The 25,659-nt window shown below is 35.0% G+C and overlaps 1 long non-coding RNA gene across 1 annotated transcript; it reads left to right on the top strand.

Annotated features, from left to right (window-relative positions):
* On the top strand, window positions 1-25,659 carry LOC122235781. Its single transcript, XR_006213819.1, has 3 exons — window positions 1-110; window positions 3,155-3,273; window positions 25,332-25,659. It is a non-coding gene; the product is annotated as an uncharacterized LOC122235781 (long non-coding RNA).

Here is a 25,659-nt window from a genome sequence, read left to right as displayed (position 1 = left end):
CAGAACGCTTTCTACTCCCGTGACTTTAGTACCCTTAGAATGAGTTCGTGGCTTTAGCAATTCCTGTGTTTCTAGCTCCCTGGAAGGCATATTTCAGGACAGGAAGACAGGTAATTGAGTTTCTATTCGGAAATGAGGGGCTCCTCTCTGAGCAGGTGCGTTGTTGGGGTCAGGTATGGAATGAATGTGGTGGTCTCAAAAACCGTTCTTTGTTGGTTTCCAAAGTCCCCAGAATTGCAGTGACATTTGGCGAGCAAGAGCCTGCCCGGGTTAACCAAGCCTGAACGGGAATAACTAGTGAAGATGATTGCGTTTAAATGCTGCCCGCACACCATCCTTCGAGCCTGGGCTTTAATGAGACCCCAATCTCAAAGGTTGAGGGAAAGGCTGGCAAATGGCAGAAAATCTATTAGTTCTTCCTTAGGAAGCCAGGTGGCTGCAGGTTCGTATGCAGCTGTCATCAGTTTGTCATCCTGCTTCAAACTCCAGGGACACATAGGCAGGAGGTAACTGTACTATATTGATCTCAGAGGACTATGAAACATGGCATTTTGGTGAGCCTTCTCAGACCCCTGCAAGGGATTTGTTAGCTCTAGCATACAGGCCAGCTATCCATCTATCTTCTATTTTAATTTTTTGTATGGCATTAGAAAATGGCAAAAAAATACCCTTTTTATTGTTGTTTTTCCACATACTTCCTGTGTGTTGGGTCGATAACATAGAGCTTCCAAAATGGCAGCTGTAGAATGGCATGTGGCTCATAGATTTGTTTTCTCTGGCTTGCAGAAGATTTAGCATTCCTGCTGGTGGTGATGGGGTGGGAGGTTAGTTCCCAGTTACTAAGTGGGAGATTTCACATAAAAATGATTTTTAACTTTTTCTGAAAAGTCAGTTTCCTTTTGGTGAGTCAGCTACAATGGGCAATGGCTGCCTTTCTTAGATGAAGCATTTGCTCACCAGTTCGTGGATACTTCTCTGCCTCGGATTTTAGGCTGCACTTGAGCTCACCTCTAGAGAGTTCAGGGGAGGAGCAAACAACTGCCAGGCCAGACACATGTGGGTAGCGCTCAGAATGAGCCTCTGTATCCGGCAGTAGTCACCCCAATAGTTATGTAGGGTCAGCATTCAGCTTCCCTATTCCTTCACTTGCAACAAAGTCTGCAGGTTAAGAAAGCACAGAACTCTTCCCCAAGAAGATAACAGGGGGCTGCTGTACAAGATCTATTACAGGGGGACACATAGGCCAGTCTCACTGAGGGATCTACTGAGATAGCAGGGGTTGCAAGGAAGACTGAAAAGTGTGGGAGCTGGGGAGGAAGGTGTATCAAGGGCTTCAAACTCAAATGTCTTCTAGGACAGTGAATAAAACTAGACAAATGCATTAATATTTTTCACAGATCTGAGTCCTTAGAACACAGTTTTGTGTGACTAGAACAGTGTACAGGAGTATAGTTTCTAAGCACTATAATAAGGAGAGAAGGAAATGGAGAAAAGTAAATAAAAATCCATACTGTATTTTCTCAGCAATTACTTTCTCTTTTAAAATTGTTCATATTCTGAGATTCTGAACTTTTAAATCTTGGCATTTCCAAAGACTATGAGTTTTGGATCAAAGTGTACCTGGATCTGAATTTCATTACTGCCACTGAGAGTTACAGTTTTGCTATTTAAATTATTTTAGGCTGACTTTTTCTTTCTAGTTATAACATGAGGTATATCAATTGAGCAATAAATGTTAAAAGCCAAGCACTCAATATAGGTAATATATAGTTCCTGTTCTGAAAGGGCCACTCGTGTAGAGTAGGTTAACAGACAAGTCCATAGATAAATATAATATATTTCACTATTATGTGGATAAAAATGTGTACCTAGTACAGTAGGGCCACAAAATAGTAAGCAGTCACTTCCACCTGGGAATACTGATGGATTAAAAAAGGCTTGACAGATGTGGTTCTTGAATTAAATACTGCACTATAGTATATACTCCTCTGGTGGTGGGAAGAGAGAGGCACTGTAGGTTGAAAAAGAACCTAGCAAGCACAGAGATATAAAACATTCTTGCACATTTAGGAGATGCCTGTTGTTTAGCAAAAGTTGAGCTTAGAGTGGACGGGGGTGGGGGGTGGTGGTGTGGAACGTGGGAACAGATTGAAGAGAAGGGTTATATCGTAAAGGATATTTTGAGTGTCATTAAAATGATTCAAATTTATTCTCTAGATTAAGGACATTATTAAAAGTATTTATCAAGGTAGTAAAATGATCAGATTTCAGTTTTTAAAAAATTATTCTGGAGCAATGTGGGGAGTAGATTATAGAAGTGATCGATTAAATGGGAGGCCAGTTATTAGACTAGTCAGGAGAGCATGTGGAAAATGCTTAGAGCTTGAACTGAGACAGTGGTAGGGAAAATTATACCACAGATGAAAAAGCAGTAAAATATCATTAATCATCTAATTGTGGTATCAATTAACAAATAACTTTAATATCCAAATATTAAGTATTTTTTTAATGTTATTCATTTTTGAGAAAGAGAGAGACCGCATGAGCGGGCTAGGGGCAGAGAGAAAGGGAGACTCGATCTGAAGCAGGTTCCAGGCTCTAAGCTGTCAGCACAGAGCCCGGTGCAAGGCTTGCACTCACAAGCCATGAGATCATGACCTGAGGCTAAGTCAGATGCTTAACCAACTGAGCCACCCAGGTGCCCCATCCAAATTTAAGTATTAACATATGACATTAAAGCACTGTTCCAAATAAATAGGTCCTCTTAGTGAATTAGTGTTCCTGAAGTATCTAGAGTTTGTTTTATATTTTCCCCTATTCAACAATGAAACATCCAGTATGTTCTCATGAAAAGTGCATTCCAAGACTGGTCTCTAATTTTATACAGTTTTATAAACTTCATGGAGTAAAGCATCAAATGACAGCAAGAAAAATCACTCTATACAATTCAAAACCTACAGTGATAATTGCTAACAAAAATTGACAGCTTCCTCATCCTTTTGGAGACATACGTAAAGCCCAGCAGTGTGTATTACCGGTGAATGATAGCACTCCTACTTATTTTTACTGTCTAAATATAAATGAATTATATTATTTGAAAGACCACCATCACATGACTAACTAATGCACATCTTTTCTACTGTCTTTTTGGAAGCTATTTTTCCACAGCAGGGAATGAAAACTTGATCTGGCTAAAGCTCCAGATTATGTCCAAATGACTTGGTAGAGAAGAAAAATTCTTCAGTCTTCTGTCTTTCAACAAATTCTGCTCAAGTAAGTACTATATATTTACATGTAATTAGATACACACACACACACACACAATCTGTGAATACTTTAAATATTTTAGTTTACCTAGAAATAAGACACATAAAAAACTGATTCAAAGTTTATATAGCAATTCCAGAAATATAACAAAGAAGTTTCTAAATAAATGTCACAGATTTCATAAACAGAAACATTGTGATGAATTAGAATGATTATGGATACTTTTAAGAGAAGGTAACATATAAATTGATCTCTGAAAGCTACAGAGGAATTGATGAGAGAAGAAAAGGGAAAAGGAATTCTCAGCTTCCGCAAAAGTACTTAGCTCTGAGAAGCAGGGCACGTTCTGGAGATAATTAAAAAGCTCATTATGTACATGTTCCTTCACTTATTTACAGTAATATCAAAGCTGAAATAATTCTAATACAGAGTGGTAAAAATAATAAAATATGACATAATTAAGTTCAACAAGAAGAGAACAGATATTGGATGTAACACAGACAGCTAGAAAGTAAGAAAAGAAGTGAAGGTGTCTTGGCTTAAATATAATTACCTTGTTTGGTTCAGTAAGTTTGGTGGTCATCAGACTATATTTTATGTAGGGATTCTTTATAATTTCATAAATCTCTTGTAATGGAAGAACCGAACCAAATTTAACATCTAAATTATGGTATTTCTGTTTATGTAACATGTCTAAAACATTCCAGTATTATGGTTATACTAGTGCCATAAATTATCCTCTGTTCACTAAAAATAATATATGTGTTATTCATCAGCTTGCAGAGCACTTTCAAGGATATTAATTCAAGTGATTCTCACAGTAACCGTCAGAAGCAAGTATGGTTGTATCATTATCATTATCATCATCACCACTATTTTACCGTTGAGTAAATAGCTGCTCAGAAGAGTATAATAAATTTTTCAATTCATAGAGCCAGAAATCCAGCCTAAGTTTTCATATAACAAATTTTTTGTTTTATATAATGTCTCATATCTTGACAATTTACTAAAATTTAATATAAAAACATTGGTGGAATACAAATGAATATACTGGCTATTTGGGGAGTAATTGTTTTTTCCATGTAATCATAATCAAGACTTGTGGGTAGTTGTAGATGGTAGGAAGGGCAGAAATTTATTACACAGAAAACTGAGTCAATGTTAAAAATGAACACATTCAGATTTTCTGAATGCAGTAGACTTTTAAAATTTCTCAGCATTACAGACATATGTATTAATAATTCAGAACCTGAAAACTAGTATTTATTGATCTCTGTTTTGTTATTCACTTTTTATAGTAATCTTATCTTAGTAGTCATCTTATAATTTGCGCTCAATAAGTGGTAACTATGACATTTTATTTAACTGCATAGCTCCAAGGTTAGCACAGTGATAATCATGTTGCAAGTGTCCAATTTGATTGATAAAACTTACATATTTGATAACATTTCATTTAAAAAATTAAAGATGATGAAATTAAGAGTCAGAAATTTTAGAATATTTCTGCAAGATCTCACAGTCAGGCTTTAAAATAACTGCAGCCTTGGAAGAGACTCAAAGCCAGAGATCACATTTAATTGTGATGCCCAGATTCCTGACCCACAGTAATGGTGAGAAGATAAATGTGTTTTTAGTGACTAAGTTTTGTAGTAGTTTGTTACAAAGCAATATATGACTGATACATTTGACATAATGTAAGATTCAATCAATTTCAAATAATTGAAACCATGAAGAACATGTTCTAAGGTCAAAATGGAAACACAGCAGAAATCAATAACGGAAAGATAGCTAGAAAGATAGGTAAAGTTTGGAAAATAACCAAACACTTCTAAATAATCCTTGGGTAAGAGTAGAAATAGCAATAAAAGTTAGAAACATGTTAAAAACATTAAAGGCTTGCATGGTATCAACACACCAAATTTTAATGCAAAGCTTTCCATATATAAATGACTGAACTGTACTGGTATCTGATAACACTAACACTTTACAATTTTGTGAAAAATCATATTTAAATTATTAGAAGTAGGACCTGGTCCCAGTATTGAAGTAACACTTCAATACACACCCAGCCCAACCTCTTTTTCCCTCTTTGCAAAGCAACGTATTTTTGATACAACCTGCATTTCATTGTTGTTTAGTGAATAATACTTCTATGTTGCCATTTATGACAAGAAAAGAAGGTACATATAACTAATAAGATTGGAAGACAGGTCATAACTAGAGGTACACCCAGATATGAAGACTATTATTAGGGTCCTATACAAATACAGCACGGATTAAAAATGTTCCCACGAAGAAAATATCATGCACAAATGGCTTTCAGTCTATGACTACAGAACTTTCACAGAAATGATTGTCTCAATATTGAATAAACTCTTCCAATCAATAGGAAAAATGGAATATTTCCTAACCCATTCTGTGCTTCATACAAGAGCAAAACTAGTTAAAGACACAATAAGAATCAAAATTAAAGCCATTAAACTTATTAATATAGATACAAACATCTTTTGATAATTTGCAAACTAGTAAACTAAATAATGTACATAGGTGTATTTGTGTATAAGCCAATATTGGGTTTATATATATATTTCCAACATCCTCACTGAGAAATAGTATTTTACATCAAAGTATAAACTGAAAATATGTATTTATAAATATCCACATTTGGCAATGTGCATACTAAACATCTATAGTTAAGTTATATACACATGTGTTTATATTTGGCAAAGTGATTGAAACTATTAGAAAAAAAAAAAAGCACCGAGATTTAAATTGTGCTATAGCATTGATGGTTTAAATAAATTTGAATTTATTGTTTATAAATACATCTGTATGTGCTTAAAAGGAATACATTTTATAATTAAAAGATATATTGAGACTAAAAATTGAAATATAGTGTCAAATCATAATCTATTAACTAGCTATAAAAAGTAAATATTACTAACAATGGAAACTACCAACGACTTAAGAAATACAAGATATATTTTGCCTCATCTCTAGACTTTGTCTCATTTTCCATTAAGAACACCTTTTGATAAGAATTATGGAAGCAATTTTTCAATACCAATAAAATGTTGGGGCGCCTGGGTGGCTTGGTCGGTTGGGCGTCCGACTTTGGCTCAGGTCATGATCTCACAGTCCGTGAGTTCGAGCCCCACGTCAGGCTCTGTGCTGACAGCTCAGAGCCTGAAGCCTGTTTCAGATTCTGTGTCTCCCTCTCTCTCTGCCCCTCCCCTGTTCATGCTCTGTCTCTCTCTGTCTCAAAAATGAATAAACATTAAAAAAAAATTTTTAAAAAATGTAATGTATGAAAACATGTTAAAGTCCTTACATAAAATCTTAATAATTACAACTCCTGAAATAATACCCCTATATTTCCCCCCAGAAAAACCCAAAAACACATTATTATAAGACATCTTCAAATAAGGGAAAAATCATAATTAGTAAATAAATAAAGTTGAAATTTTAATCAATTGAAAAAATATGTATATGATTATTAATATGCTAAAATTATAGGCAATAGAAGTTCCATGATAGGCACTAGAGGAACAATGCGAATTCAGTGTCTGTTATTAAGCTCTTCATATTTTTGTGGTGGTACCAACAAGAGAAGGCAACACAGCTCCTTCACTGCCACCACCCACCATCTCCCAAAAAGGAAAGGAGGTTTGTTATGGGCTTGGTAAATTTAAGGACTCTAACTGGACCTTATTGTTAAGAGCCTTGGGGTTTTAAAAAACCTATACAAGGCAAAACTCTTTGCTCCTGGCTTCCTTCTGTTGGTTTTCCCTTTGATATGATCTTCTCAGACTCTTTTCCTCCTAATCAGAATCAAAAGATGCAGAGGCCAAGATGTGGGTGAGAATTTAGAGAGAAAACATGAAAAATACTGCTTGATCTATTTTAGTTGTAGGCCTTAAGCTCACTTCTAACCCTGAGCTCAACTGAAAACGGTTCTGGGGTCTATGGAGCCAAAACAGTTACTAGTAATAATACATCCCTTTGTATAGCCTTGGTCTCTGTGCACATATATATATATCCCTTTAGAGAATGTCCCGGGTCACAGGCAGACAGCCATTTAAGGAGAAGATTCAAATATTTAGGGTCTTAGGTCCCAGAAATATCTCACTCAATCTTTTCAAGTGCTATATAGCAAAAGACAAGTGTGTATAAATACAAAGTATCTTTGAGGATAAGGTACAATATATTAACAGGAGAGATTATAAAGTTGAAAGAAGCATGAAAGAGTCAATGATCTGTACAATCCATCAGAAGCATTGAGTGTGGTGAAGTGATAGCATATCTAACAAAATTCACCTATTGGTAATCCATTTGTTTCCAAAGCCAAGTGAAATATGACTTCATGGGATAATGCGAGGAAAGAAAAAACAATATGAAAGCAGTAGAATTTGTGTGTGTGTAACTTTATGATACATTGGTATGTGAGTAAGTTTGTCTCTTACTGTATTGTCCACAATAAGAACTAATCTACTAATCTACTTGTTTCCAAAACTGTAAATGACTTTATCTCCCATACCTGAACTCCCTGCAGGAGCTATAGGAAGCAGATGTTTGCACTGCCACCCTTCCATTACCTTGAGAGTCTATTCCAACTTGATGTTCATTCCCGACTGTTTAGTGCCTCTCCCGCGAAAGTCACCAACCATATTCATATTGCCAAATCTGATAATCGTTTCCATTTTTCTCAGTTCTTCAACAGAATTTGGCACAGTTGCTCACTTCTTAAAAATATATATCCCACTCTCCCTTCTGTTTCTCTGTAGCACATTGGCAGCTCCCTTTGAGAATCTGGTTCTAGATTCACCACTTCCCAGTAAACTCTAAGTTTCAATGTATCCCAGGCTTCTAGGATCTCTTTTTCTTTGTATCTGTAGTCACTTTTTGTTACTTTCACCCTCATCTCAAGGCCTCAGACACCACCTATATGCTGACATTTCCCAAATTAATATTTTCCCCTGACCACTTCTCATGCTGCAGATTCAGATAGCCAATTTTGTACTTGATAATGCTCACTGGGTACGTACATTGAATCCTCATATAGCATGTCAAAGCTGATCTCATTTCTATGATATCCCCTCCCAAGAAAAAATACATTATTTATCCAGTGGTCCCCATTTTGATAAATAGTCCCACTATTCATACAGTTAGTCAGACCTAGAACTTTGATTTTTCTTGGCTGTTCTTATTACCAAAACCTATATATACCTCCGCATAAAAGCTTATTGACTCCAATTTCAAAATACCTGAAACAATAATTTCATACAAAGCACACTGGTGTTCTCCACTCAAGCCTTTTTCTTCTTGCTCATTGATGACTTCAAAAGCCTCTGGAATGGTTTCCCTGCTTCTGTTCTTCCCATTCTATAAACTTTCTCTACATGTTAGCTACAGAGCTACTAAAAGCTATTGAAAAAATGAATCTAGACATAGAATTTCTTTTACAAAAATTAAATAAAAATGTATCACTATAATGTAAAATGTAAAACTAATGTAATGTAATGTAAAAAAAATGTAAAATGAAACACTATAAACCTCTTAGAAGACAACACAGGAGGAAATCTACATGACCTCAGGTTTGGCAATACATTTTTAGTGCCAAAAGTAAAATCCATGAAAGAAAATTTGATAGTTTGACCACATTAAAATTAAAAAGACACTCCTAAGAGATTAAAAGACAAGCCACAGACTAGGAGTCTGGAAGATTTACAAACAACATACCTGATGATTAAAAAAAAAAAACTTGTATCCAGAATATACAAAGAACTCTTAAAAATCAATAATAAGTAAACAACAGACAAAAAATCTGAACAGATACCTTAACAAAGAAGATACATAGATGGCAAATAAGCATATGACAAAGTGATTACCTGTGTAATCAAGGGATTGAAAATGAAAATAAGATACCACTATACAACTATTAGGCTAAATCTGAAATACCAACAACACTAACTGCTGATAAGGAAATGAAGCAATGGGGATTTTCATTCATCACTGGTGGGAATGCAAAATGGTACAGCCACTTTGAAACACTGACAATTTCTTGCAAAATAACGTAATCCTTATTGTATGATCTACCAATTGCATTCTTTGATATTTACTCAAATGAGTTGAAAACTTATGTCCACGTGAAAATACACACACAGATGTTTATAACATCTTTATTCATAATTTCCAAGTCTTGGAAGCAGCCAGAATGCCATTCAGTAGATGAATGCATAAACTGTATTACATCCTACAATGGAATATTTTTCAGTGATAAAAAGAAATGAGCTATCAAGCAACAGAAACACATGGAGGAACCTTAAATGCATATCACTAAATGAAATCAACCAATCTGAAAAGGCTACATACTTTATAATTCCAACTATACATCATTCTGAAAGAGGCAAATCTGTGGAGACAGTAAAACTATGGTTGCCAGAGATTCAGGGGAGGGATGTGTAAGTAAAACAGGAGATTTTAGGGCAATGAAACTATTCCATGTGATACAATAATGGTGGATACAGTTGCCAAAGCCTATAGAATGTATAACACAAAGAACGAACCCTAATATAAGCACTGGACTTAATGTATCAATATTGACTCATCAATTATAACCAATGTACCACACTAGTTCAAGATATTAATAGAGAAAACTGTGTAAGGATGGAAGGAGGGTGCATATAGGAACTGTATACATTCCACTCTATTTTTATGGAAAGTTCAAATGCTCTGTAAGATAAAAGTTTATTTTTTTAAACGCTGTTGAAATTATATAGTCTAATATATCTAGTATGTTTTCAGATTTAAAATTACTCTTAAAGACTTTAAGACTTAAAGTCTTAATCTCTAAAATAACTCTTGCCAGAATTCAGAAGAGTTTGCGCAATCCATCTCCTGGCTGTCTTTCAGATATCATTTTCTATCTCTCTTCTACCCATCCTGGCTTTAATGCACCTTTGGCATTACTGGTCTTTATGCCCTTCCTACGCAAGTCAAGCATGCTTATCTTCAGCGAAGTTGCCTCTGCTACTCTTTACATGGAATCCTATCCTCCCTTTCTGCTTCATGTTTCTATTTAATACTCCTATGTACAATATTATGTTTCATATTAATTTGTGTATTTATTGCCTATGTGGCAAGGAAGTATGAAAGATTCATGAAAGAAAAGAGTGTTTTGTTCGCTGCTGTATCTCCACTTTGTAGAATAGTGCCTGTCATAAAACAGGTGCTCCCTAAATAGTTGTAGAATTAGTGATTGAAGGACTTGCAGGGAACCATTTTTAAATATTTTGAAAACTTCTATAAATACACAACAGTTAAAAGTACAACAAATCCCCATTTACCCATGACCAGACTTGAAGAATTGTCAACATTTTGAAGAGAGTCATTAAATATGGCACATCTATTATTTTAATGACAGTTCATTTTATCAACTTCTTTTAATGTGAGCAAATGGTCTGTAAAACAGACAAAAAAATTATCATGTGGCAAAAAGGCCCACACTGCATTAATATAACAAATCTATAAACAAAATAACTCATCATTATAAAACACCATATGTGAGTATATTAAAGCATTCTTACATACTCCCATAACAACGATAAAATAGCAGATTAAACACACAGTTGAAAATATTTCTCCTGACTTGCTGCTCTTCATTTTACACATTTATTTATTCTGCTTCCTTCAGGGCAGTACTTTTATCATCATCCTTTTCAATTTCTCATATCTCTATAATGTCCTGTTCAAAGACCTCCTGGAACATGCATCTTTGGGACTATGTCTGCCTAGACTGTTTGACCTTTAGTAGCCAGCTTTTTTAGTTTATCTTATCAGCTACACTTGTGCCTCACTGAAACCCTTTCATAATTGGTGTAGAGACTATCAATTTCTATACTCACGCCATCTCATGTTTTAAAGAATTCTCTTAGCTTCAGAATATAATGCACTGGAAGAATATGCACAGTGTATTCTCTATCTACCTGTGTGGTCATGGAAGTGTTTCAAGAATTAATTTACCCACCTAGTGCCTTGTATTTGTGTACAAAAATTATGTTGAAATAATGACCATGTATTTTATTCAGACATCCCTACCTACTTTTTCTGAATGATGTTAGACTCAGAGGCATACCTAATAGTCTTTCACTTCAGTCAACAAATATTTATTGAATTTCTATTTATGCCAAGCATTGTTTTAAGCAACAGGGAGTAGTACACAGGGTAAATGGGGCTCTTGCTTCAAACCATCTTACATTCTAGCAGACTACGACCTAATTTAACCGAAGTTAAGTAATTAGCCTCAACACTCTGTCATGTTATCTAAAACACTGGCCATGTATTTCTTACAGTATTTTGTTTGTCCATTCTAGGTGATAGGAATGGAGTGCAGAGTAAGAGAAACTTATTCTTTCCTCTTCACATGTCAGACTGCTATTACTACAGGCCATAAGGAGTATTGTTAGAAAATCCATACCGACCCATTTTCTTTAAATTTTCTTTTTTTAACGTTTTATTTATTTTTGAGACAGAGAGAGACAGAGCATGAACGGGGGAGGGGCAGAGAGAGGGAGACACAGAATCGGAAGCAGGCTCCAGGCTCTGAGCCGTCAGCCCAGAGCCCGTCGCGGGGCTCGAACTCACGGACCGCGAGATCGTGACCTGAGCTGAAGTCGGACGCTCAACCGACTGAGCCACCCAGGCGCCCCCCGACCCATTTTCTTTAGTCCAAAACAATAAATTAGACTGGAATTCAGGAACTTAGATTTGAGTTAAACAACTGGGCACCATAGAATTTCTAGCTGTTGCAATAAGGCAAGAACAAGAAACAAAAGATGTGTAGAGTAGAAAATAAAAAGGATTTTTTTAATTGCATGAAAAGACTATGCTAATAGAGCATCCTAAGGAACCCGTGAAAAATTGCCAGAACTAAAATTTGAATTTAAAGAGATCGTAAGTTATAATGTATACAAAAAGTAAGCATATTTCTTTATATATGTCATTAAATATTGAAAATTAAAACCTAAAATGCCTACAACATGGAATAATTACAAATAGCTTTAACCAGCTGTAATAAGACTTACAAAAATTAGAAAGTATTGCTAGAAGAAAGAAATTTTAAAGCCCTTATTAAGTGGAGAAATAAACCATGTTCATGAACTGGAAAGCTAAATATAGTAAAATCTTGGTTTTATGAGCATAATTCATTCCAGAAACCTGCTTATAATCGAAAGCACTTGTATATCAAAGTGAATTTCCCCATAAGAAATAGTGGAAACTCCTATGATCCACTCCACAATCTAAAAATATTCATATAAAGTGATTACAATGCTATAATTAATACAAAATAATAAAGAAAATACAAAATATTACAAAAAAATAAATCAACCTGCACTTACCTTTGAAAACCTTTATGGCTGATGTGAGAGAGACAAGAGAGAGGATGGTTATTGTGTAGGATGACTTTCATTATCACTGACAGATATTGACTATAGTACAGTATTAATAAACTCTTGTCATATACTGTATTTAATGTAATTGGCCATAAGCAGCAGAGGAAAGGGTCTATATCTGCAGGCAGCCTGACCTAGAATGAAGCAGAGCATTCCTAAGCCTATTCTTGTATGCAAAAGCAAAGGACTGTCCATAGGTGTTTTGAAGTGACAAAAGATACACCAGTGCCAGTTGTGGGCACCTTCCAACATTGTGAAAAATCACTGATTTCCGCCGAACACTGCAGCCTGAGGTCGAGCATCCGAGCCTGGGAGACAATCACCCACAAGTCCGCAGCAAGAGAGAGAGAAAAACTATTGGCTCAGTTGTGACCATGTGACATTCAGTGTATACTACTCACATTGCAAGACATTGCTTGTTTAACAAGTTAACATTTATTAGAAATGCTTGCTTGTCTTGCGGAACACTCACGGAACAAGTCACTTGCAATCCAAGGTTTTACTGTATTGTTAAGATGTCAAGTTTCCCAAGGCTGACCAATAAATTCAATGCCATGTGAAGCATAATTCCAACAGGGATTTTTTGAGGGAAGGTATTTGAGAGAAGGACAATCACAATGTGATTCTAAAATGTATATGGAAATACAAAGAACAAAAATAGCCAAAGCAATTCTTAGAAGAAGAACAAATTTGGAAAACCTTTACCTGCTTTCAACTCATTATAAAAGTACTATATTCAAGACTGTGGTATTGGTGTGAAGACAGACACGTCTGTGGAACAAAGTAGAGCAACCAAAAGTATGTCCACTTATGGTCAGCTGTTTTCTGCCAGAAGTGCCAAGGCAGTTCCATGGCTAAAGGATGGTCTTTTATATATTTTAAATGTTGCTAGAACAACTGCATATTCCATATGCAAAAAAATAAACCTCAATCCTTACCTTGAACTATACACAGATATTATCCCAAAATAGATTATAAACCTAAATGTAAAAGCTAAAACTCTTAAAATTTCTAGAACAGTGATTATTAGCAGGGCCAATTTTGCTTCTCAGTGGATATTTGACAATGTCTAGAGAAAATGCCAACTTAGAATATCTGGGCCAAAGTGTCAATGATACTGAAGCTGAGAAACCCTGTTCTGTAAAGAAAAATAATAGGAGAAAATATTTGTGATCTTAGACATAGGAAATGATTTTTTATAAGACAGAACATGAATCATTACACAAAAAATGATGAATTTGACTTCATCAAAATCAAAATTTTTGGTCCTTTAAAGACACTGTTAAAGAAAATGAAAATACAAGCCAAAGAAGTATCACAGAAACATTCCCTCTAGTATATCTGTCAAAGGACATATGTCTTTGGTATGCAAATAATGTCAAAGACAAATCAATAGACAAAAGATTTGAACAGATATTTCAAAATATAAAATAAGGGGGTGCCCGGGTGGCTCAGTCATTTAAGCATCCAACTCTTGATTTTGGCTCAGGTCATGATCTCACGGTTTGTGAGTTCGAGCCCCGCATTGGGATTTTCTCCCTCTCCCTCCCTTTCTGCCCCTCCCCTTCTCATTGTCTCTTTCTCTCTCTCTCTCAAAAATAAATAAATAAACTTAAAAAAAAATAAAATATGGTCAGCAACCATATTAAAATATGGTCAATAGTATTAGCCATTAAAGAAATGTAAATTAAAAACACAATACAATATCATTAAACATCACAATATCAGAAATAAAAAACAACTAACCATATGAACTGTTAGTGAAGATATACAGCAACTAGAGTACTCATATTTTGCTAGTGGGTTGCAAAATATTTCAACTACTTTGTGAAATAGTGTGTTAGTTTCTTATGTAGTTAAACATATTCTTATCATGGGACCCCTAGATATTATGTAAGAAAAATGAAAACATATACTCACACAAAGACTATACAAAAATATGCAAAGCAGCTTTATTCAAAGTAACTAAAAACCAGAAACAACCCAACTGTCTATCAACGAGAGAATGGATAAGTAATTCTGGTTTGACTTATACAATGGATACTACCCAGCAATAAAGGAACAAATTACTGATCCATACATTAATATGGATGAATCTTGAAAACTTTGTGTTAAGTAAATATGCTGATCTCAAAAGAATGCATAGTATATGAATATATCTACATAAAGTTTTAGAGAAAAAAAAGCACTCATTTTTAATGAAAGATGGTAGGTCAGAATTGAACTCAGGCTAGGTTTTTAAGGAGGTTTGCTGTGTATAAGAGAGAACTTTTTGGGGTGATAGACATGTGTTCACAGTAGAAACAGGCATCAAAGTTCTCAAAAGTCTTCATGGTTATGTTTCAAATAGGTATTTTATTGTTTCTAAATGATACTTCAGTAAAATTTATTCTAAAATTCCTAAGCACTATAGATCAATCTTAGTTTATGTTGTTAAACACATGTTAATTTACGTACGTTTATATTTGTGTGTCTGCAGTGGCAATCTCATATATTCTTACAGGTTCAGTTTTCTCCAATATGATTATGACTTCAAAATCTTTACATGAGATGCAATCTCTTTGAACTGTAGTCCCACTATTCTAATTAAACAGTCTAATTAAAAATGTCTTTTTAAAAATCTTTCGTATGATTATGATTTGTACAACATGATTCTTCCCTACCCATAGCTAAGGTGACCTAAATTCTGACAATGAGCCCTCTGTTTAATTGTAGAAACAAGATCGTAGTCTTAGTCTAGCTGATCTAGCTATCATTGTATTTCCTTGTTCCATTTGCTTTATGAAACCTAGTAGGTCATACATATCCCTCTCCCCCTTCTTTATTCACATCTCCCCAGTGGCTTCTGTTACTTTTAACCAGTCTTAATCACTCCAGATAAGGTCCATGGTAATAATCAGACTACTTAAAGAATGATATGCAGCAAAGTTTCAGGGAGGTTGTGTTATGGCTTGTAAGAATGAAAATCGGCACACTCAGAAGGAATGTCATATTTATATATCTAGATGCTGTTGATGATATGAGGAAATTTTTTCCCCAGCATTAAATTAGTTTTTTGTATGAGAAGATTGCCAAAATTATTTTGTGTAAGGGTATAAGTTAGTATATTTTTAATCAGTATGACATATGCACATTTAATACATTTAACTTTTGGTCTATGCATTTGTCTTTTTTTTTAATTTTTTTTTAACGTTTATTTATTTTTGAGACAGAGAGAGACAGAGCATGAACGGGGGAGGGGAAGAGAGAGAGGGAGACACAGAATCGGAAGCAGGCTCCAGGCTCCGAGCCGTCAGCCTAGAGCCCGACGCGGGGCTCGAACTCACGGGCCGCGAGATCGTGACCTGAGCTGAAGTCGGACGCTTAACCGACTGAGCCACCCAGGCGCCCCTGCATTTGTCTCTTTTAATATATTTTTAGGTGAGTTTGTTCTCTTGACTTAGTGGCTTCTGGATAAAATAATAAACCTCTGTGTACTAGTAAGTTTGGGAATCAGATCCTTGATAATGTTCACAGTAAAAATACTTTGTGAGACCTTACCTTAGTTGTTTACTGCCATTCATCTCCAAAAATACTTGTTTTGTTCGAACTTCAGTAGAAAGACCTTGGTAAGGTCCCTGTAGTTTTGTGACAGGTATTTGGAGTATATCGGCCTCTGCTTTTGTTTTCTGTATCATATGCACTAATGTAAAATACATGCATTATAGGAGTAGTTTTAGGATCTGTGGCAGAAATAATTTGAGCTTGATGCAAATTCCCACATCAGGGATACTAGCAAGTGAGAAATATAAAGCATCAGAATAATTTTATAAAATTGTTAATCCTTTAATTTAAATCACACCTTATTCCCAAAATAGATTAAGAGTTTAAAAACACAAAATTATGTGTAGCAAAATAGCATAAATTAGAAGTAGGTGAGAAAGGGGGAAAAAGTATGAATATAAAGCAGAGCCAAATGAAGGACAGATATAAATATGCATATCACAAAGTGTAAACTTGCTATTGGGGGAATCTACAAATTGGACTCTGATTTCCAACTCATCTAAAAAGGAAATCTTCATCAGATGCATGATTCACAGTGGCTTTGTAATAAATAGCAAACTTTGTTTTCAAAGGAAGACAATTATCTCCAAACTCCAAAGCTAGAAAGCATCTTATTAAAAGAACACTTAAACAGAGAACACTGAACTGAGTGTAATGGACAGCATCTTTACAGTAGGCCTCCTAATGCCCATTAGAAGGTTCTTTCCTAAGGTATTCCTCAATGTCTTTACACTGAAGAGCAATGTACTAACAGAAAGCATATATTAGGGGCCTAAGTGGAGTACATATTCCTCAATCCATATTCTATAGAAACTCTGAGAGACAATAACTAAAAAGATATTAGATAGTGTTGACTTTGAAGATGTGCCCCTGATCAGTAAGAACTCAGCATTTATGTACTCTAGATGCTCATGGAAGCTTATGACTCTTGTTTAACTGAGTATTCATGTGCTGTGCACACTGCTTTTTCCTTGGAAATATTGTGGGGCAATGAGCAGCAGGACTTGCTTAAAGTAGGTACTTCAAAACAAAGAATTTAATATTGACTGGTGCCAAGGCTGTGACTTATGAAGACCTAGAAATCACCTAGTTTAGAAAATAACACGGTGTCTCCAATAGAGGTGAAAGAAGAAATAGGGGATGGAATCCTGTGAAGGATCTGACCCTTAGGAAAGCATAAGCCTTCCAACACAAACCACTTGACTTAGGGACTATGGAGGGTAAACCCTTTCAAACCTAATGTAGAGACCAAACATAATCTTGTAGATTCAGTTTTAAGGAATTGTAGGGGATTACTGATAACAATATGACTGTATAACTTGACTTACCTCATATCATAAATTTGTAATCTTACAAGCACTGAGTCTTATGTATTTATAATTTTATGACTGTGGAGTTCTAAAAGTAATTTTGCTAGGGTGGAATTAAGTATTATTTCTACTTAGAGAAAAAACTTTGGTTATGTCATCATATTCATAAAAACTTTATTGTTAATCTATAAATTTGTTTTACTAGTTTTTTAGATATCATTGGCTGAACATTGATTTTAATTGAATTCAAAATATATACATAATTTCCCTAGATAACTCATTTATATCACTCTCTTATTTTTCTATTTTGTTAGTTTTAAAATATAAATTGATACTCTTTTCTAGTAATACATCTAATCATAGCAGCACCAACGAAAGCAACCTATTAAATATCATCAATCCTTATTATTACAAATCATAAATACCACTAGATATATGATACTGCTTCCATAGGAAGCCAATTCTAATATTTTCTCAACTATAAAACTACTGGAGTTTATAAAATTGAATCATATATATCATAATACATAGTATTACATATAGTTATATGTTTATATGTATAGCAGTTCATTTAAAAATCACCTTACCTATAAACAACAATAATATTTGTTTATTTAGGTATTACCTTCCACTCTTAATATTAGTCATTTCACCAAAAAAAATAGGAGAAAATAAATATTAAATGATAAAGTTTCTAAGAATAAAATATCATTTTTCTAGATTTCAGTGCAAGTAGTAGCTTAGATGTAAATTAAATATATAGACCAAGTGATTTAGTTAAGAGTTGGCTAGATTCTGTGGTTTTAAATTTCTATTCCATTATTTCTCTATTAAATATTCTGTTGGAATTTATTTGTTCATTTGCTCACTGATTCATTCGTTGTCAGCCAATCAGTTGTCTTCTCAAATAACATTTACTGAGGATTTTCTTCCCCCCCTCCCCCACAAACTGTGTTGGGAACTTAACTGATGACCTGTTAAAAGTGTCAAATAAGTAGGGATGCCTCAGTGACTCAGTCGGATCAGCATCTGACTTCAGCTCAAGTCATGATCTCACAGTTCGTGGGTTCAAGCCCTGTGTCTGGTTCTGTGCTGAGAGCCCAGAGCCTGGAGCCTGCTTCAGATTCTGTGTCTCCCTCTCTCTCTGCCCCCTTCCCACTGATTCTCTCTCTCTCTCTCTCTCTCTCTCTCTCTCTCTCTCTCTCTCTCTTAGAAAAGAATAAACATTAAGAAAAAAAAAGAAGTGTCAAATAAGTAAATAGGCAACCACAAGCTTCATCAAGCACAAGATTGTTGGGAGCAGTTAGGAGAGATACCTGATTTACTATGATCAATGCCCATGATAATGATACTTTCACCCTGACATGAAAAATAAAAACTGCATATGATAGGTAAGGAGTATCTTGGTACCGGGGAATGGAATGGAGGTAGGCAGGGAGAAGTTTGGTGCTTAGCACATTGTAGGCAAAGAAATGCATGGCAATTTTGAAACATGGGATGTTAAGTATGGCTGGATTAGTGATGAATTTGAGGAAGGGTAATGAGTAATGAGGGATATGAAAAAGTAAATAAAGGATAGATCAGTTAGGAAACCTTTATGTACAGGTACCTCTTAAAATAATTTTGGAAAGTTATGCACATCTCACACAGTTTTAGATAGACATTTTAAACTTTTTTAATGTTTATTTTGAGAGAGAGAGAGAGAGAAAGTGTGCATACGTGAGCAGGGGAGGGGCAGAGAAAGAGGAAGAGAGAGAATCCCAAGCAAGCTCTACACTGTCAGCACAGAACCTGACTTGGGGCTCAGTCTCACAAACCGTAAGATCATGACCTGAACTTAAATCAAGAGTCCCATGCTTAACCGACTGAGCCACCAAGGCATCCCAGACATTTTAAACTTTTAATCAAATTGAAAAAGATACAAAGCAAAAATTTTTCCAGTATGTGTAAATATTATATTTTGAAATGAAATGGTTACATCACCTTAGTACTCAATGAAATCTAAATATTAGGGTGACTTTTCCATCAGCATCTACTTAGAAAATACATGGACAGGATCTTATGAGAAACTACACATCATTATATTTTCCCCCTTAATTTTTTTAATTTTTTAATTTTACTTTGCTCACAGACTTTCTGTTTAACATAATGGTTTTATGTCTCAAAACTTTCTGTTGGTCATATATCACATTTTTCTGAAATAAATTTGAAATCAAAAGTTATTTTAAAATTGTTCCTGTGATTATAAGACTTATATGAAATATAATTTTGGATTTATGTTTTAAATTATCACATAACATGAAGGTATTAAATATTTTATTTATTTTTTTAAATTTATTTATTTTGAGAGAGCAAGAGAGCGAGAGTGGGGGAGGGGCAGAGAGAGGAGGGAAGAGAGAGAATCCCAAGTGGGCTCTGCGCCATCAGCACAGAGCCCGATGTAGGGCTCAAACCCACAAACAATGAGATCATGACCTGAGCCAAAACCAAGAGTCAGATGCTTAGCTGACTGAGGCACCCAGGCACCCCACATTTTATTTATTTTTTAAAACTAAGTAAAATTTTGTTAAAAATTATTTTCATGTGATGAAGTTAAAATTTTTCCAATTCATTTTCTATAAATAAATTTTGTTGGATGCCAGAATGAGATATAACTTAGCATCAATTGTATCAATTAATAAAATTACCCACAGAGGCATTTTATATATCCCAATTTACTCAAAAAATATGAAAGAATAAATATTTTGTTAAATTTTATTATCTTTATCAACACAGTAGTTATTAATAAAATGCTTTACTTTTATCAAGTACCTTAAATATAATTTTGCCAACACCTGCATATTCAGCTCTTGCAACTTCCATGTAATGTCTCATATGTAAGTTAATTAGCAAAACTAGTTCTCGTATAAGGTAAATCAAACTTCTGTCAGAAAAAGCCTAACCTCATTTTTCAATTCAAGTATATGTTACATGTTTAAGGAATATTATAAAACCCAGTGAGAAATAAATTAGGGAACACCTTTTAAAGGTCTGTTGCAAAAATCAATCAAGATTAAACCAATATAAAGAGTATTATTAATTCATTTGTTTTTATAAGAAGTCATAATAATATTTATTCTAAATGCTATTTCTTATTGCTAACTTCAATAAAGCAATGCAATATATAGCTAAAACTATAAGTTGTTTACAAAATGAGAGGTTTGACCAAAGGTATAATATCATTTTAGTAAAGTGTGAATATATTGAATTCTATATATTATTTTTTAAGAATAAATAAGAATCATATATAACAAACTTCATAATTTAATTAATGCCACTGTGCATCATGACTAAACTCTCCCCGATATGGGGCTCGAACTCACAAGTTGTGAGATCATGACCTGAGCTGAAGTCAGACGCTTAATGACTGAACCACCCAGCTGTTCAGGCAGAAAGGTAATATTCTTAAAAATAATCTGTCCTGCTCAACGTCGCTCCTTATCAGGGAAATACAAATCAAAACCACACTCAGATATCACCTCACGCCAGTCAGAGTGGCCAAAATGAAGAAATCAGGAGACTATAGATGCTGGAGAGGATGTGGAGAAACAGGAACCCTCTTGCACTGTTGGTGGGAATGCAAATTGGTGCAGCCGCTCTGGAAAGCAGTGTGGAGGTTCCTCAGAAAATTAAAAATAGACCTACCCTATGACCCAGCAATAGCACTGCTAGGAATTTATCCAAGGGATACAGGAGTACTGATGCATAGGGGCACCTGTACCCCAATGTTTATAGCGGCACTCTCAACAATAGCCAAATTATGGAAAGAACCTAAATGTCCATCAACTGATGAATGGATAAAGAAATTGTGGTTTATATACACAATGGAATACTACGTGGCAATGAGAAAAAATGAAATATGGCCTTTTGTAGCAACATGGATGGAACTGGAGAGTGTGATGCTAAGTGAAATAAGCCATACAGAGAAAGACAGATACCATATGGTTTCACTCTTATGTGGATCCTGAGAAACATAACAGAAACCCATGGGGGAGGGGAAGGAAGGAAAGAAAAAAAAAAAGAGGTTAGAGTGGGAGAGAGCCAAAGCATAAGAGACTGTTAAAAACTGAGAACAAACTGAGGGTTGATGGGGGGTGGGAGGGAGGGCAGGGTGGGTGATGGGTATTGAGGAGGGCACCTTTTGGGATGAGCACTGGGTGTTGTATGGAAACCAATTTGACAGTAAATTTCATATATTAAAAAAAAAAAAAACCATTAAAAAAATAAATAAATAAATAAATAAATAAATATTTACTGTGAAAAAAAAAATAAAAATAAAAAAATTAAAAAAAAATAAAAATAATCTGTCCAACATCTAATATATAATTTTATTTGTGATAACAGGCACAAGAAATGTTAATCACTTAAGGCTAATATTAATCATCTGTTAAGGCTAGTAAACTGACAACTAATACTAGAATAGGATTTCATACTATGGTTGATAACATAGGCTTTTAGCTGACTGTATCTGTGAAGGTTCCTATGGAAACCAGAGGCTCTAGAAGTAATATGAGAATGAGACAATTAGTATAGGAATTAAACCTTACATGAACGTGGGAGGGTGTTAGCAAAGTGAAGCTATGGAAGAAAAATCAAAACAGCAAGACCAGAGAAACCGTCATTAACCAGTCTTCTTGAAACACTGAAGTGAGTGGACAAGTCTAAGCATTCTAAGACAAGATTTTCTTAGAAAAAAATGTAAGAACTTGAGATATCTGACCACATAAGTGAGATTGAAAGGGGCAACCCATGGAGAGGTCCATGGAAACTGCCCCCTCAGGAAGCTGTTGCCTCCTTGCAGTAGCTGCTTATGGGCTGCTAGGTCCAAACAGCTTGGGATAGACCAGGCTGCTGGTATTCAGTAAAGCCAGCCGTAGAGATGCAGAGCAGAGCAGAGTGAGGACAAGTTGGGGTTCCAGGCATCTTTCTGTCACCTTGTCAGACTAACAGCTTCCCAAGAGCAATAGTGTCTGCTTTACTTCAGCCTTCAAAATTGTGCACAGATTTCTGCTTTTAAGAGACCGCTCTTACCTTGGAACATGCCAGGAAGTAATTTCTTGGAAACCTAGTTCTAAGACTTACCCACGTGATTTAGCACATGGACAGTTGTAAAATATGCCCTGAGTTGACAAGAAACTATGTAACATTTTAATCTGTGGATCTTTTCCTACATAACTTTCTGGTAGTCCCTGAAAACCTTTCAGCTATTTTGAAGTATATCAATATCAATAGCATGGGCCTCTTAATCACTTAAAAATACTTTCCTTTTCCAACTAATGCACATCTTAGGAACGTGAATACATCCAAAATAAACTGCATACTTAGGTGGGAGAAAAGGCCATTTTTTTTTTCATTATTTTTTGGAGCAATTATTCCTTTTGATTCACCTCATCATACTCTCCCATAAAATCTTTGCCTTGTTTGACACTCAGTGGATGAAAGATGTAGGATTCTTAAAAGAAAATTACCATAATTCTCCCTGCCCACACATTCTACCATTACATGTGGAGTCAGAGAATCCACACAATTGCCAGAGCAACTCATTTTTAAAGTCATGCTCCATGTGTAATAACAATATGTTCAAAATAAAAAGAGTCAGTAAGACTTCTGATGCAATAAATCTTCCATTTTTAGTTACCCTAAAGCACTTTACATAACTAAGGAATGTACCATAATAAAATTTTGGATGAGTGAATTATGTGCATTTTTTTCCCTCTGAAGTAAGGAATGAGAAATTGTGACATGGAAGGTGAAGAAGGAAACTACATAAAGTTAGGAAGGAATGCATATGGAATTTGAGGGTCAGGAAATTGATTTTTTTAACTGTTAATGCTAAACATACCTCTTGAAAATCTCTTAAGTACTCACAAAGGAACTTCATTCTACTACTGAAATCATTAAACCATTAGAGGTCTTTTGAAAATTTTGGGATTATATCTTGAGACAACGGGGATATATGGACCCATTAATCAAGGGATTGCCAGTATCACCCCAGAGTGGGAGAATGAAGTGGAGTGTGCAAATGCATAAGAATGGGGATGATTTAGTGACACATTTATGCAGTCCAAATGAGAAATAATGGTGAGTAAATTTGAGAAATCATAAAGGGGAAAGAATGGATTGAATAGAATACATGTTAGAAACAAGAAAGTTAGGATAAGATTTAGTAGTTGATTTGATGTGTAAATGAAATATCATAGATAATTCTAATTTTGTCTTAGGCCACTGGATAAATAATGCCAACTACCATTCAGTCATACTGAAACACAGAAAAAATGAGTGAGATAGCACTAAGATAGAGATTAGTGAGCCATGTGGAGTGGCATACATTGGTCTCTGCCACCCAGCCGCATGATGTTTGCAAGATCTCAAGAGAATATGTCCCAGGCACAACAATGTAAACATATGTTGAGTAAAATGATTGCCAAAGAAATATTGAAGGACAAGCATCATCAGAAATCCCAAAGGAACCTGTTCTTAAGTAGAGATTTTTTATTATCCTTCTTCTAGACTTTTGTGTTCAATAAATCTGCCATGGACACCAGGAAGCTCACCAGGTATTTTCTAAACAGAACTTGGTTTGGAAACTATGGTTTTAGAAACCAACCATCTTGGTTTGTATGAGATACATGTCTCAACCAATTGTAAGAGTTTCCTGCCAGTGCAGTTAATGCTTTCTTTTGCAACCTTTGTTTATTAAATGGGAATTCAGGATGATCAACCTCATAGAAAGCCTCTTAATGAAAATCAACTTGGTCTATGCACAGAAATTATTAGAGAAATAAAAGACTGCTCCCATCATCACCCATAGCCACTGAAGGATTATACTTTAACTCAGGTGTCAGTTATTTTCCTGGACCAAGCAATCAACTTGGTCACTTTTGTTTCATTTTGTTTTACTAGATAAAAGAAGATTAATTAATTGGAACTAAAAGTATTATAAATAGTAATTCAATATATCTGGTGAAAATAAGGCCAGAGTTTTTTCTAGTTCAGTGTGTAGTTCTCTCTTTAGATGAATCATATTGGAATCCAAATCATAATGAGGTCAGGTCAAGTTTTGTCTCTTTTTTTGGAAATTATTTCATTAAAAAAGTTGCTGAGATTCTATTATTTTGTCATATCTGCACTAGTATTTTAGATCTTATACCTCAATGCAAAGTTTTGTTATAAACTATTTATATAATTTGACACTAATGTTCAAGATGGTGCTGCTATGATTTCCTGTGAGAGATTGAGCCAGATACCATTGTCTCTTCTCTTAATGTGAGTAGAGACACCAATGAATTTCATTATTGGTAGGACGTTAGATCATTTAGAAACTAGAATGAAAACTAGTGGAAAATTGCAAAAGTTAATATATTGGATCTCCTTATGCTTAGACTAAGCTATGTCCCAATTATTTCTAGTTCTTCCACAAAGAAAGCTTTGCGGGCAGGTCAAGCAGGTGAACATATGGATCTGTTGCTGAAAGGCAAGGTTTAATATTTAGCTATAAACATGATTTCACAAAATGTGAAATCCTGGGATTTCAAGGGGCAGTGCAACAGAATGAATATTTGTGCTCCCCAAATTTGTATGTTGAAATTCTACCCCCAGGGTGATGATATGATGATGTGGAGTCTTTGGGAGATTATTAGGTCCTGAGATAGAGCTTCAGGAATGGGATTAGGACCTTTATAAGAAGCCTAAATGATCCCTTGCACTTGTTCCATATTAGGACACAGTGAAAAATGGCCATCTAGGAAATGAGTTCTCGCCAACACACCAAATCTAGCAGCACCATGCTCTTGGACTTCACAGCCTCCTGAACTACAAGCCATCCAGTTAATGATACTTCTGTTATAGCAAAATCGGTTGGGATTTTTCTTACGGACTGGAGTAATGGTGAGACACCACCACTGTTACACATGAGGAGACTCAAGAGAACAAGATCTAGCATAAGAGTGGAGACTGCAAGTTTACAGAAAAGGCATAGAAAACCTTAGGACACCAGTAGATAGAGACATCAATATTTTTAAAATTTTTTATTGTTTTATTACTTATTT

This window comes from Panthera tigris, chromosome F3, assembly GCF_018350195.1.
Source record: "Panthera tigris isolate Pti1 chromosome F3, P.tigris_Pti1_mat1.1, whole genome shotgun sequence".
In the NCBI taxonomy this organism is placed as follows: Eukaryota; Metazoa; Chordata; class Mammalia; order Carnivora; family Felidae; genus Panthera; species Panthera tigris.
This window is presented reverse-complemented; position numbering and strand designations above follow the sequence as displayed.